This window comes from Periplaneta americana, chromosome 15, assembly GCF_040183065.1.
Source record: "Periplaneta americana isolate PAMFEO1 chromosome 15, P.americana_PAMFEO1_priV1, whole genome shotgun sequence".
NCBI lineage: Eukaryota > Metazoa > Arthropoda > Insecta > Blattodea > Blattidae > Periplaneta > Periplaneta americana.
Genome location: NC_091131.1, coordinates 124,602,823 through 124,615,831, shown reverse-complemented (window position 1 = coordinate 124,615,831; position 13,009 = coordinate 124,602,823).

The following is a 13,009-nucleotide window of genomic DNA, read 5'->3' as shown; positions in this document are numbered from 1 at the left end:
CATTGCTGTAAAATAGTCGACGCAGATTTATAGGGGTTAATGCTCCTACGTTAAGAAAAAAGTTTTCTTAATTTAGTGAGTTAAAGGTTCTGAAAAAGAATATTACTTGTTCTTTAATATTTACAATAGTACTTACATATTTTTAACAGCGGAAGCAAATTGCATATTGTATTACAAGTTTTCGTTCTTTTAATAAACGTTTCTTTCATGTACTTCTGACGAGTTTCTAATAAATGCGTCCAAACTGTAAAACTTTCGTCATACAATTCCTTTGAACTATAAGAATATACGTATATTCCGCAGTATCTTGAGCACGTAAAACAAATTTGTTCTTCGCCGTTGTCAACAAATCAACAACTGAGTGAATTATTCGCACGAGAGCATATTTCTATTGCCTAAGCGTGTTTTGCTCCAGTAGCGATTATTGGTACATATATTATGCCTACAACTTTCTAGAGGGAAGAAGTGAAATGGGAGAATTCAATGGAAGTCTTTCTGGACCAAGGCTACTGATAGTTCTATTGTATCCACAAGCTTGTAGAAGGAAGAAATGGAATGAGTAAATTCAGTGTCACTTAGAAAGTTTGTCATTTCGACGTTTTCATCCTTTTTACGATTATTAATTCATTTAAATGTTTCAGTCTCCAACATACACTTGCAATGTAAATAGTGAAATTTACGCCACAGTAATGTGTTTCGAATTGAAATGAAACTGACTGTCACAAGATTGCTGGTCTTGACATTCAATTGAATTCGCATCATGTTATTTAGATGAACACAAGAAATTTTATAAAAACAATGATTTCAATACTGAGTGTACGAATCATGTCAAAACTATATGATGTTAAGCTTTTACGTTGATCAATTGGTACTTTTCGGTCGTGACAAGTTTGAGTATGTACTGTTATTTGTTTGGTTTCACATTCAACATTAATTTCAAATGTCATCACAGACAATAGGGATCAAAAGGATTGAATTAATTCCATTCACTTGCAGTTCATACAAGAATGTCCTGCAATTTCTAGTTTTCATTATAATAGAGAAAGACAATTTAATATAAACAGATAATTTGTACAAGAAGAAAGTGTTTTCTATAAAGTCTATTTTTGTCCTTTTTTCTCCTCTTTTTTCTAATTTATTTTTTTCTTTTATATATGCATGCATATTATTTTCTTCTTCTTCTAACATCCTGTCTTTAAATATCTCATTCGTTTTTGTACTTCACTACTTTAATTAATTAATTTAATATTTCTACTCTACTCTAATTAATTTCTATCTTCTTTTGTTTCATACTTTCTCTACCTTCTTTTCCTTTTTATTTTTGTCATTCTTGTTCCCTCCTTTAAAGATGTATTAACTTATTTATTTGCTGCTTTCTCGGAATACAAAGTACAGACTGAAGAACTGTGATTCTGCAAAAACATCGATTCCGGTAATTCAGCAATACGCGATTTTAGTTCGCCGAGTTAGCTCTGAGGTAGCGCGTCTGCTTCCAGACTAGCAGGCACGAGTTCGGTTCCCGGAGGAGTTAATCTCTCCGCAGTGCATATGAAGAGAAGGAATATATCATTGTTGATAGTGATTCTTCCGTCGGATAGGGACGTTAAGCCTGGCAGTTCCCTTGGTGCTATTCGACAGGAGTAGGCTACGTGCCGGCACCGGTTTTGCCTTTTCTCCCTTCATCATCATCATCATCATCATCATCATCATCATCATCATCACTCACTCCATACATTACACTTACACGAACACTTGAGTAGTTCTGAAATTAAGTGGAAATTTGTGTCCGCATTTTTGTTTCTTCTGTTTCGTAGTCTAATAAAAATATAGTTTTCTTTTATTATATGTTCTCAAGTGAATTGTCATTATAAAGAGCCAGAGAGTAATAGTTTATAGATTTTTTAACAGAATTTACATAATATTAATGAAAATATATGCGGGATATCACCTCCATGTAATGTCTCCTGCCCCATCTTACAAACAAAACTGGATTACTGCATATCTTACTGTAAAGGAAGTTGATATTTAACTATTAAAATAAATCAAAATACATTATCTATTATTATTATTATTATTATTATTATTATTATTATTATTATTTTAAATAGATCAGACAGAAACATAATTTAATTTAATTTTTTCTAACCCATAAAACTGCATTCATGGAGGCAGGGTCACCTCCATGGAATCAATCGCATTGCAGGTTCAGCGAAAACTCACTAGTAGGCAACAGAAGCGTGGTCATGTGCTTGGATGAAGCATAAATCTTCTGTTTTGTCTGAGGATCTTTGTTTTTAACAAAAATACATAGGAAAAACAAGACGTACTTTTATTGACTATCACTTCCATGTTTTAAATAACTTTAATTTACTAGTTTTATTTTAAATTTCTTTATAAGTAAGTTTTATTTTAAGTATTTTTCTATCTTTATTTAAAATCATATGGTTGGGTTATTTATAGATTACAAATATTGGAGGGAAATAAGTTTGTCACAACCATGGAAGTCACCTCCATGGATAACAGAGTTCCGTGGATGTGACACTGATGTCATGAAGGTGACAAAGATACTGTTTGAGCCCAGACACACTGTATGTTATAATAAGGTCACTTAACCATAGAATAATAATTTTATCAGCATAAAAGTATGTTTTCCAGAGCTCAGACCAACCTCTTCAATAATATAAACCCTTTTCTGTTTACTTTAATTAAATAAAAAGATCTCGATCATAAGTTCCTTGAATTGGCTTCAAGCTTTATGTCACATGTATGCTATATTATGTACTAATATGAAGTGTCTCCGAAAAAAAGAAAAGTCTTCACAATGATAAAATCTTTATTCATGTAGATTTCAGTGAAAATTATGATTTTAAATATTCCAAAGAGATATAAAGTGTGTACTTTGGCGGTTCAAGCGAAGAAGTGACTTTTCATACTGGAGTCCTTTACTAATACGATGTTTCTGGAGAACTGAAAGTATTGTCCTTTTGTTCATTGCCAACCTCATTGAGACATGATTCGAGCTATATATGTGCACATCTAACACAAATAATTATGTTCAAAATCTGACAGGTGTAATAAATACAATCAATTTATTCAGCGATAGTCCCACCACTCAGTATCGAAGCAATAAAATACTTTATTTCATGCTTAAATATCTTAACAGATTTTGCAAGAAAGAACTTGTTTGGAATTACACATAGAGTGATCATGGGAAAGGGGCTCCTGCTGACATTGGTGGAGTATTCAAAAGGACAGCAAACAGGATAGTAGAAGAAGGCACTAATATTCACAACTTTGAGAAGCTAGTGGAAATGCTATCCAAGGAAACAAAGTCAAATAAAACTATTTGTAGTTGAACCTGCGGAAATAGAGAAAATGGACTTAGTCTTTCCTTAAAAATTCCAACTTTTCCTGGCATAATGCGAGTTCATCAGATTGTCTGGAGCTTTGCAAGGACGAACTCACTTCAGATACGGCACCTAAGTTCTACTAGCTATGGTCCAGAACAAGCATGTGTGCTCTATATGATTGGTTATTTCAAATCATTAAGACATTCTGGAAAACGTACCCTTCAAAGCATATAATGTTATTACTTTTATAGATTATAAGTAAACATAAGATAATTGCCCCACGTATATATATATAATAAACATCAACATTTAAAAAGAGGATTGCAATAAATGTCTTAAACTTCCTTAACGAGATAACCAGATCATGAAAACCCTGGGAGAGTGAAATAATTTGGTCTACCACAGCAGTTATTCTGAATGTGAGTCAGAAACAGGGACAGTGACTTCAAAGGACCCTAGAAATTAACAATTTTAAATGCATTGGTCACTTCCATGGAGTATCAACATCTCCATGTTAAAGCGTGTCACCTCCATGGAAGCTACTGTCACCTCCATGCCTTTCGAAGAATTAAAATTTTATTTTTTGAAGAAATTATTTCTCCGAGTTCAACAGAATGCTTTTTCTCATTTTATATAAATAAAGGAATGGAATTATAATTAGTTTACAGAAATATTGAGTGTCTTTTTTAATTCAGACCTGCATTTCCACTTAATTTCAGAACCACCAACTTACACCTACACTCTAGTACACGACATAATTCTCCAAAGATACACATCATGCATAGCGTGGTCCGCCGAAGTGGTGTGCAACTTGAAATTGGGTCATAGTTCTGCAATCTATCCGCAATATGCGGAACCCGAAGCACGCAAGTGAAGTGGGTTGACATTGGACACACATGCACACGCACACACAAAAGCAATACACGATTTCAGCATCGGAGGTTCAGATAAGATTTGGATATGCTGTCCGTCTATTTCTATACAGCGATTTCTCCCAAGTTATTTAACGGATTTTGCTCATATTTAGCCACTACGATCCAATTTCTTCCAAGATGATGCAAATTAAATACAAACATTTTAGCAAAAATTAATGAATATTTATTTAAAATCTGGAACACAAAATGACAGTTTACTCCATACCAGTTTTAAATACTTCTTTTTGGGCTTACTTACATAATATGAAAAGATGTATGTAATGTTGTCGGCAGTAGTATGTCTTGAGACTAACTATATTTAAGAGAAATTAATTATTTATACTGAAATATTTGTATTTCTCGTTTCGAATATTCGATATCCCAGAACAATTCAGTTACGAATGGAAGAAACAAAGCATGAAATAGCATTCCTTATAAGAAATTTTATATACGTGAATGAACCAATGAGGCAAGGTCTATTGTACTTTATATGTGTTAATTTAAGTGCTGATTTTCGTAAACTGAAAAACTTGCAAGAAATGATTATACCTAATACACGTACATTATATACAGTAAACCTAATTTTTTCCAATTTAATTTTATAAATCTATTTAAACTATAAACAAATTTTAATGCTTTGCTTTTGGAATCATAAAAAAATGTCATGTGCGTGCAATACAGAATACGATACTTTATCTCCTACATATTAAATAATTTCATGATAATTAAAAAAATCAACTATGAACAATAAAATCATTGAAATCATGATAAGGGAACGGAATTGGTTTGTTAAAAATGCGTGAAACGTGAGTTAGTAGACTTTACGTTAATTTTATGGCACTATATTTTTTGGACCATCGTACATTTTATCAAACTTACATATTTTCGAAAAATGTGCAGAAAATGTACTTCCTCATCAAATTTATTAGTAATTGTGAAAAATTCAAGATCCACTAATAAATTTCCTCGTATTGCGCATTACATTAACAACCACAACTGAACCGCTTTCGTCAATGTTGTCACTTTTAATACGAGTACGAAGAAGCTTCGTCAGTAGCAATAATAATCATAACTGTTATCACGAAGAAAGGTTCGTCTGGAGCGTCAGTAAAACATATGACTGTCTACTATAGCAAATAGCCTACTTTCGATCCTTAGGACGATTTCCGACATTTCTATTTTTAAAAAGTCACTAATTTATAGAATCCAGCAATATTAATTTCATGATTTAAATTAATCATGTTTTCAGCATTGAATATTCGACCTTAGACTTCCTACAGATTTGTTTTTACTTGGTTAATTAATGACGCTCTAACAACTATGGATTGCATTTGTGATAGCGAGATGAGGCCGGGGATTAGCCACAAATTACCTCACATTCGCCTTACGGTTGGGAAATCCATGAAGAAAAACAACTTGATAATAAGCCGAAGCGGTAATCGAACCCACGCCCGAGCGCAGCTCCGCATCAGCAAGCAAACCCGCTACCGCCCGAGTTGCGCCGATGGCTTACACTTCTTCCAACAAAATAAATATCCAAACTTTTCTCATTAACTTTTCTTTTCTTTCCATTTAACCATTTCATGAATTTATTATACTAATAAATTACTTCATACATTATTTTCGATTTCTCTGGTACCAGTGAAGTACAATCAGTCTTCCACGTCTCTTCGTTGCCAAGTCCTAAAGAGCATCGCAATCATTATCATCCACTAACACTTCTGTCATAACATTTTATTAAATATATCAATATATTCAGGTAATGTAAACTGTCATAAAATGCAAATAAACTCCACAAAGCAATGACATTATTATTTACAACGAACCACGGGGCGAATAACGACAAGTTAAGGCCCCTGCCATTCTTAGGAACGGACACAAACGTCAGTTAAAAATTTAAAAGCTAACTTTTTTATTTTACATTGCAAATATGACTTTGTAATTTATACTTTCAGTCCCGATCAAAAAGTACGATTGTCCCACAAAAAAAAAAAAAAAAACAAAAAAAAACAAACAAACAAAAAACTTAACAATACACGTTTGTCAAGTGCATAAAATAATCCTCAATTCTGTTATACCGCACTTCTTACTTGTATCGTATATATATTACATCGTTTTTTTCTTTCTTACTTGCCTTCGCTTCTATTCTATATTTATTCTCCCTTTTTTATTTTCTTCCCAGTAATTCAATGTTTTTAATCTATTTTTCATTTTTCCTTTACTTTTGATTACTATTGCTCGGATTTATATGACTTAAAATTCTGGAAATATGCATGCACTTATGCCCGAAAAAATATCAAAATATGATATAAAAGCTTGGAAATATTCCGTAAAACAGATTATATATTTTATAAAAAATAATTAGAAAACTTTTTATTCACCATTCTACATTTTTACATTAACTCTTTGTACTGGGCATTGCAGACTGTTCAGCCTATAAAAATAGAAAGGGGGCATAGAGAGGTGAAAAATGTCTACGTCTGTCGTCTAGGTGACTAATTCTTTTGCAGCTATGTTAATAGAGTTGGCAACAGTTGGGTGGGAACCTCTTAAGCGTCGTATGTTTCGGAGGAATGAAGGTTGAAGGCAAGACCGACCAACAACAATCTTGCCATATTCCTAACATTCTTTTGTCCTTTGTATTTTGACAATTTACTGCTGGCGAATCCAATTATCTTCAAACTTCATTTAACCATAAAATATTTATAATAAGAGAAAATCCAAAATAAATAATCAAATGCAAACAAAGACTCTTGCCATTATTGACAAAAAAAGTGTGAATAATACTTGGACAGCTGTTAAAACTATTATTTGTAAAATACCAAAAGTATACTTTTATAATACAGTGCTTATAAGGAAAATGAAAACCATATCATCGGTTTCAGAAAAGTTAGAAATGTGTTTAGTTTAACTTAAGTTTGTGAAAAAGAGAACAGGATAAAAATACGACATGTCATAGAAATCCGAGCCCTATTTTAATTATCCTCTCCCTTTTTATTTCTTTCTGCTTTTATTTCCGTCTTTATTACATTATTTCATTACTCAATTACGATTGGCCCTACCTAAATTTTAATTCTTTTGTCGTTCTTTCTTCCTTTCCGTCTCTATTTATTGCCTTCTTAAATACGTTCTACCTTTCTCCAGTCTTTATTACCTGAACAGCTTGGATTATATAGTTCGTAGACAGGTGTTTGGTCCGTTACAGCCTTCTTACATTAATGAACACGATTTCAGAGTGATTGTTCCTTTGTTTAAAGTCTACGAGTGTACCTGAACCACCAAAGAAGCAATTTAATGTTGAGACAAAAGAAGAAAAAGAACGACGCGAGGAAGAGACAGAGGGAGATAGTAAAAAGTGTTCTTAGAGAGAGAACTCTTTATTTTTCTGTTGGATTTTATCTCCTTTTATCCCCCCTTTATTTTAATCACTTCTACTTCCATTTCCTGCACTCCCTCACCTGTCAGTGGTGATTTGTGAACGGAATAAGAAGAGAACAGTCTAGAAATCCACTTTCCTGATAAAGAAAAAGTCTTCTTGAAACAAACATGTCTAAAGGTTAATGTTGTAACTTGTCATATCTGATTTGCAAACAAGGTCACAAATCTGTTAACACAAATACTGTATAATACTCTTGTAAGATATACCATAGACCTTTTGGTGGTTCCGAGATGTCGACCAACACACAAGCATTCCAGGTTCGAGTCCCGGAATTTTTCATACACTACTTACATCATTACTACCATCTCTCTCCAAGGTCATGATCGCCATTAATAAACATCCTGAAAATTAGCCAGCCAGTACTATCACATAGTTATCACCTTCGTAATCGTTACATCCAACCATAATCACAATTTTTGTCTTACTTTAATTTTCTACATTGATTTAGAGACGCAATAGTTGTGCACGTCTTCGTAATATTATCCCTATTTTTTCATGATCTGAATCATAACGAGAATGTACTGTGGTGCTGCCAAAAATTGATTTAAAGTTCTTCATGGAAATTACATGTTTTCAGCACACCTGATATCGGAAAAGTGATTTGGACCTGTCGTTATCTCTGGAAGTGTACTGCAGTTTCTTCTGATCCATTGGATGGGTATTATTTTTATTCAGATTTACGAGTCAATTTATCAGGAAGTAATATAGATTAAATATAATAATTTTAAGAAAGAATTAATGAGTCCTCATTTGACATCGAAAACACATAATTGTTATTTAATACAAAATTAAATGTAACGATATGTAACGATTTCCTTCATAATATTTGTGAATACTGTAGAATAAAGTGAAAAAAGCACTGCGGAAAAAGAATACTTTGTTAGGAATATTAATAAGAAGAACAGGGTGTGTCTCTCTCTCTCTTAACGATCCGCAGTTACTAGTTCTAATTTTCCTTGTAATGATAGGAGTGAATTTTCACAGAATGAAGTAATTTTATTGCTATGTTGTCAATACTGATCGTTATTTGAAAAGAGACGGGAACACTATAATTTCTGTGTAAATGAGCAACATCTTTAAACATCATCCTCTTTCACAATAGCTCTGCCAAGACTGTGGAATTTGCTACCTGCTAGCATCAGGGACTGTCGAAATAAAATTGAATTCAAAAGCAAACTTACTAGGCACTTGTTCAGTAATTGACACTCGTTCAGACATGGCTTCTTGTAAATAGTTATTATATCACAAAATATTTCAATATTCGGTAATTTCATCACTATAATTTTCTTATCCTAGGTTTAATTTGTACTTCAGCAAAAAAAAAAAAATCTTTCTTTGTTCTTAACTTCTATAATAAATTGTCTAGCCTTTATTAATCAGGTAATTTTTAGTATATTTACTTTTATTCTAATTGTAAATTTAATATTAATTGTAATTATAATTGTAAGTGCATTCTTAATATTATTGTTGTAATCCCCTGGTAGAAGGGAAGCGAAGGCCTCATGGCCTTATCTCTACCAGGTTAAATAAATTGAAAGTGAAATTTATAAACTAACAGTTCAAAAGTATATAAACTTAATAATTAAAACTGACATATACGCAAATAGTAATTATACACAATTAACATACAATTTAATAACGAATTTTCTATCATATAACTATTCAATTTATGTTGGTTTAACTTGCACTTACTTCTGGTTTTAGTGCAAGTTTCCAACCTATCGCATTTATTTTAAACAATCAAACCTCTTTACTTGCTAAACTTGAAATTCTATTTTTAACTCTATAATAAAACAGTGCCTGCTGCTATATTCATCCAATTATCTTTTCCGATATAGAGATTTTATATTTAAATTTTAGGTCTTCGTTAACATACTACTTAACCATTTCATGTATATAAATATCGCATTGAGGTTAGCAGATGTCGACAACAAATAAATGAATAAATGAATGAATGAATGAATGAATGAATGAATGAATGAATGAATGAATGAATGAATTAATTAATTAATTAATTAATTATAAACGAATAAATAAATAACAAAGTAAGTAAATAAATAAATACGTAAATGAATAAGTAAATAATGCTATTTTTAAACATATGATAACTTTTAAATATGGATGATCGTAAATAAAATGACAATGAGAATTAATAAAATACACGAATAGATATTTTATGTAAAAGCGTGAAACATGAGCGTAATCCCATTAAATCGTATAGTTTCTAAAGTCAGTTATATATTTTTTATACTTAGAGTAAGTCTTTCCACCTACAGAGTTTGGACACCTGTTTCGGGATCCATAGAAAACAAAAATTTATAGAATTTCAAATACTTGCTATAACACCACTGTGAGCTGCATCCGAATGCTATGTTATTATTACTAATTAGGCCATGAGACAATGTACGTAGCTTGTGTGACTACGACAAATGACCCCACCTCCCCTCACTATGGGCATGAGGGCGTCGAAGTTAGGTAGGCTATAAAAATAGCCGTGTCGCGCGGTCTCTTTCAGTAATATCTCGACATCGAGAGCAGCTATAGATCTGTAGGCTACAACCACTCGATTGAATTTTAATCTCGAGTTCTGCAATATTAAAGTGATAATAGACACGTACCATACACTTTGAGTGAACAATAGTAAAAACTTATTTATGAGCTGGGACTAATTTCAAAATGTTGCTTTACATGTAGAGAAAATATGATTTTTAATTATTTCTCTTTCACAGATCCATACTCTCCATTTGTAACCAAAACCAAAAATAAAACATTCAAACGAACACATACGTGAATTGACAAATATCCCAAGGATGAAGAATCGGTAGAACGGAGAAAATTCTCTCCGGCACCGGGACTCAAACCAGGGTTTCCAGCTTTATGTGCTGGCGCTTTATCCACTAAGTCACACCGGGTTCAAATTCCGATGCCGGATAGAATTCCTCTCATTTTAAGTTCTATCTACTGGTTCCCCTTTGTTGGCCTCCCCTCGTGTACCGTGTCATATTATGTGTGACACTAGACACAATGTCCAACCACAAGTACAGAGGTGCACTCATTACGAGTGACTAAGTGGCCGGGGTCCGACGAGACATGGCGCCGTCTTGAATCACAAAGTGATTACTTACACTTACGCTTTATCATATTACTACGATGTACCGAAGTACAGTGCAGTAATTCTGCGTTTCCGTATGGCGAAGAATCGGTACAAGGGAGAAAAATTCTCTCTGGCACCGAGACTCAGTGTGGCTTAGTGAATAAAGCGCTAGCAGTAAAGCTGAAAACCCGGGTTCGAGTCCCGGAGGCGGAGAGAATTTTTCTCCGTTCTACCGATTCTTCACTGCACTGAAACTCCACATGTACTTCGGTACATCACAGTAATATGATAAATATCTGAAGTCTAAAATTTGCATCCGAGAAAATTAAAGTTTAAATTATTAGACTCAGAGCAAATGATTTGTTTTTGTAAGCTAACTGCAGCTAAGCTTTCTGCTGGTATGAAGTACGTGAGTTTCGGCTCGGTAGAGGAGGATTGGATTTTAATGCGCCATCTTAAATATCCTTAGCTTGACTTGCTTGGAAAGGTAAATAAAATTAAATCTTTTTAGATTTTGGACATACGAAAGAATCCTGGGCCAGGATGAATGATCGTTTAGTAGTTCAGAATCCTTCTAAGTTATCTCGTTTGTTACAGAGGTCTCCGCGGAGTTTCCCGCTCGCAGGTTCCTGTTATTCTCAGATCTTGTTATGGTGTTACATAGCATAGTATCGGTAATTTGACACGCCGCAAACTATTAATGTAAAATATTACTAAATATAAGCAGTTAACAACATTATTTAGTTGTCCAAATTAAAAAATGAGATAATGAAACTGCCTGCCTTTCCATTAGAAACATTTGTCTCACCCGCTTAAAATGTGACATCTCACTCACTGCAGTTTCCGTTGAAAAAGAAAGGTGATTTTTTTTCCGCATGTTATTTTTCAGGTCTCCCAGGGTATACAGATTATTTGTTGGAATTTCTCAGTCAAGAAAAAAGGAAAAGTACGCTCCCTATGGACGAAAGTTCTGGAATATTTGAGAATTTTATAATAATTAATTAGTGGGTACGTGTGGGCCCCTCGATTCTCCTACCTAATGCTTTGTAACTTTTATGTTTAGAGAACCCTAAGAAGAAAAAATGCGCAAAAATAATAAACATACCCAAGCAGAAGATAAAAATAGTATCCAGGGAAACAACGCCTCCACTTCTCAACAGGAGCGGTAGAGTGATACTCAGTAATATTTAACATCAGTAGTTGTGATGTGAAACCATAGTCCGCGAAATATTTAACATAAATAGTGCATGGTTTGAAACCAGAGTCTACGAAATATTTAACATTGATGGTGTGTGGTGTGAAACCATAGTATACGAAATTTTTAACATTAAGAGTGTGTGGTGTGAAACCAGAGTCAACGAAATATTTAACATTAATAATGTGTGGTCTGAAACCATATTCTACGAAATTTTTAACATTAAGAGTGTGTGGTGTGAAACCAGAGTCTACGAAATATTTAACATTAATAATGTGTGGTGTGAAACCAGAATCTGCCAAATATTTAACATTAATAGTGTGTGGTGTGAATCCAGAGTCTACGAAATATTTAACATTAACAGTGTGTGGTGTGAAACCAGTCTGCAAAACATTTGACATTAATGGTGGCTGGTGTAAAACCAGAGTCTACGAAATAATTAGCATTAATAGTGTGTGGTGTGAAACCAGAGTTTACGGAATGTTTAACAGCTTGTGGTGTGAAACCAGAGTCTACGAAATATTTAATGGTTTGAAACTAGAATCTGCGAAATATTTAACATTAATGGTGCGTGGTGTGAAACCTGAGTCTACGAAATATTTAACATTAATAGTGTGTGGTGTGAAACCAGAGTCAACGAAATATTTAATGGTGTGAAACTAGAGTCTGCGAAATATTTAACATTAATGGTGTGTGGTGTGAAACCTGAGTCTACGAAATATTTAACATTAATAGCGTGTGGTGTGAAACCAGAGTCTACGAAATAATTAGCATTAATAGTGTGTGGTGTGAAACCAGAGCCTACGAAATGTTTACCTTTAATAGTTTATGGTGTGAAACCAGAGTCTACGAAATATTTGACATTAATGTGTGGTGTGAAACCAGAGTCAGCCAAATATTTAACATTAATAGTGTGTGGTGTGAATCCAGAGTATACGAAATATTTAACATTAATAGTTTATGGTGTGAAACCAGAGTCTACGAAATATGTGTGAAACGAGAGCTTGCGAAATATTT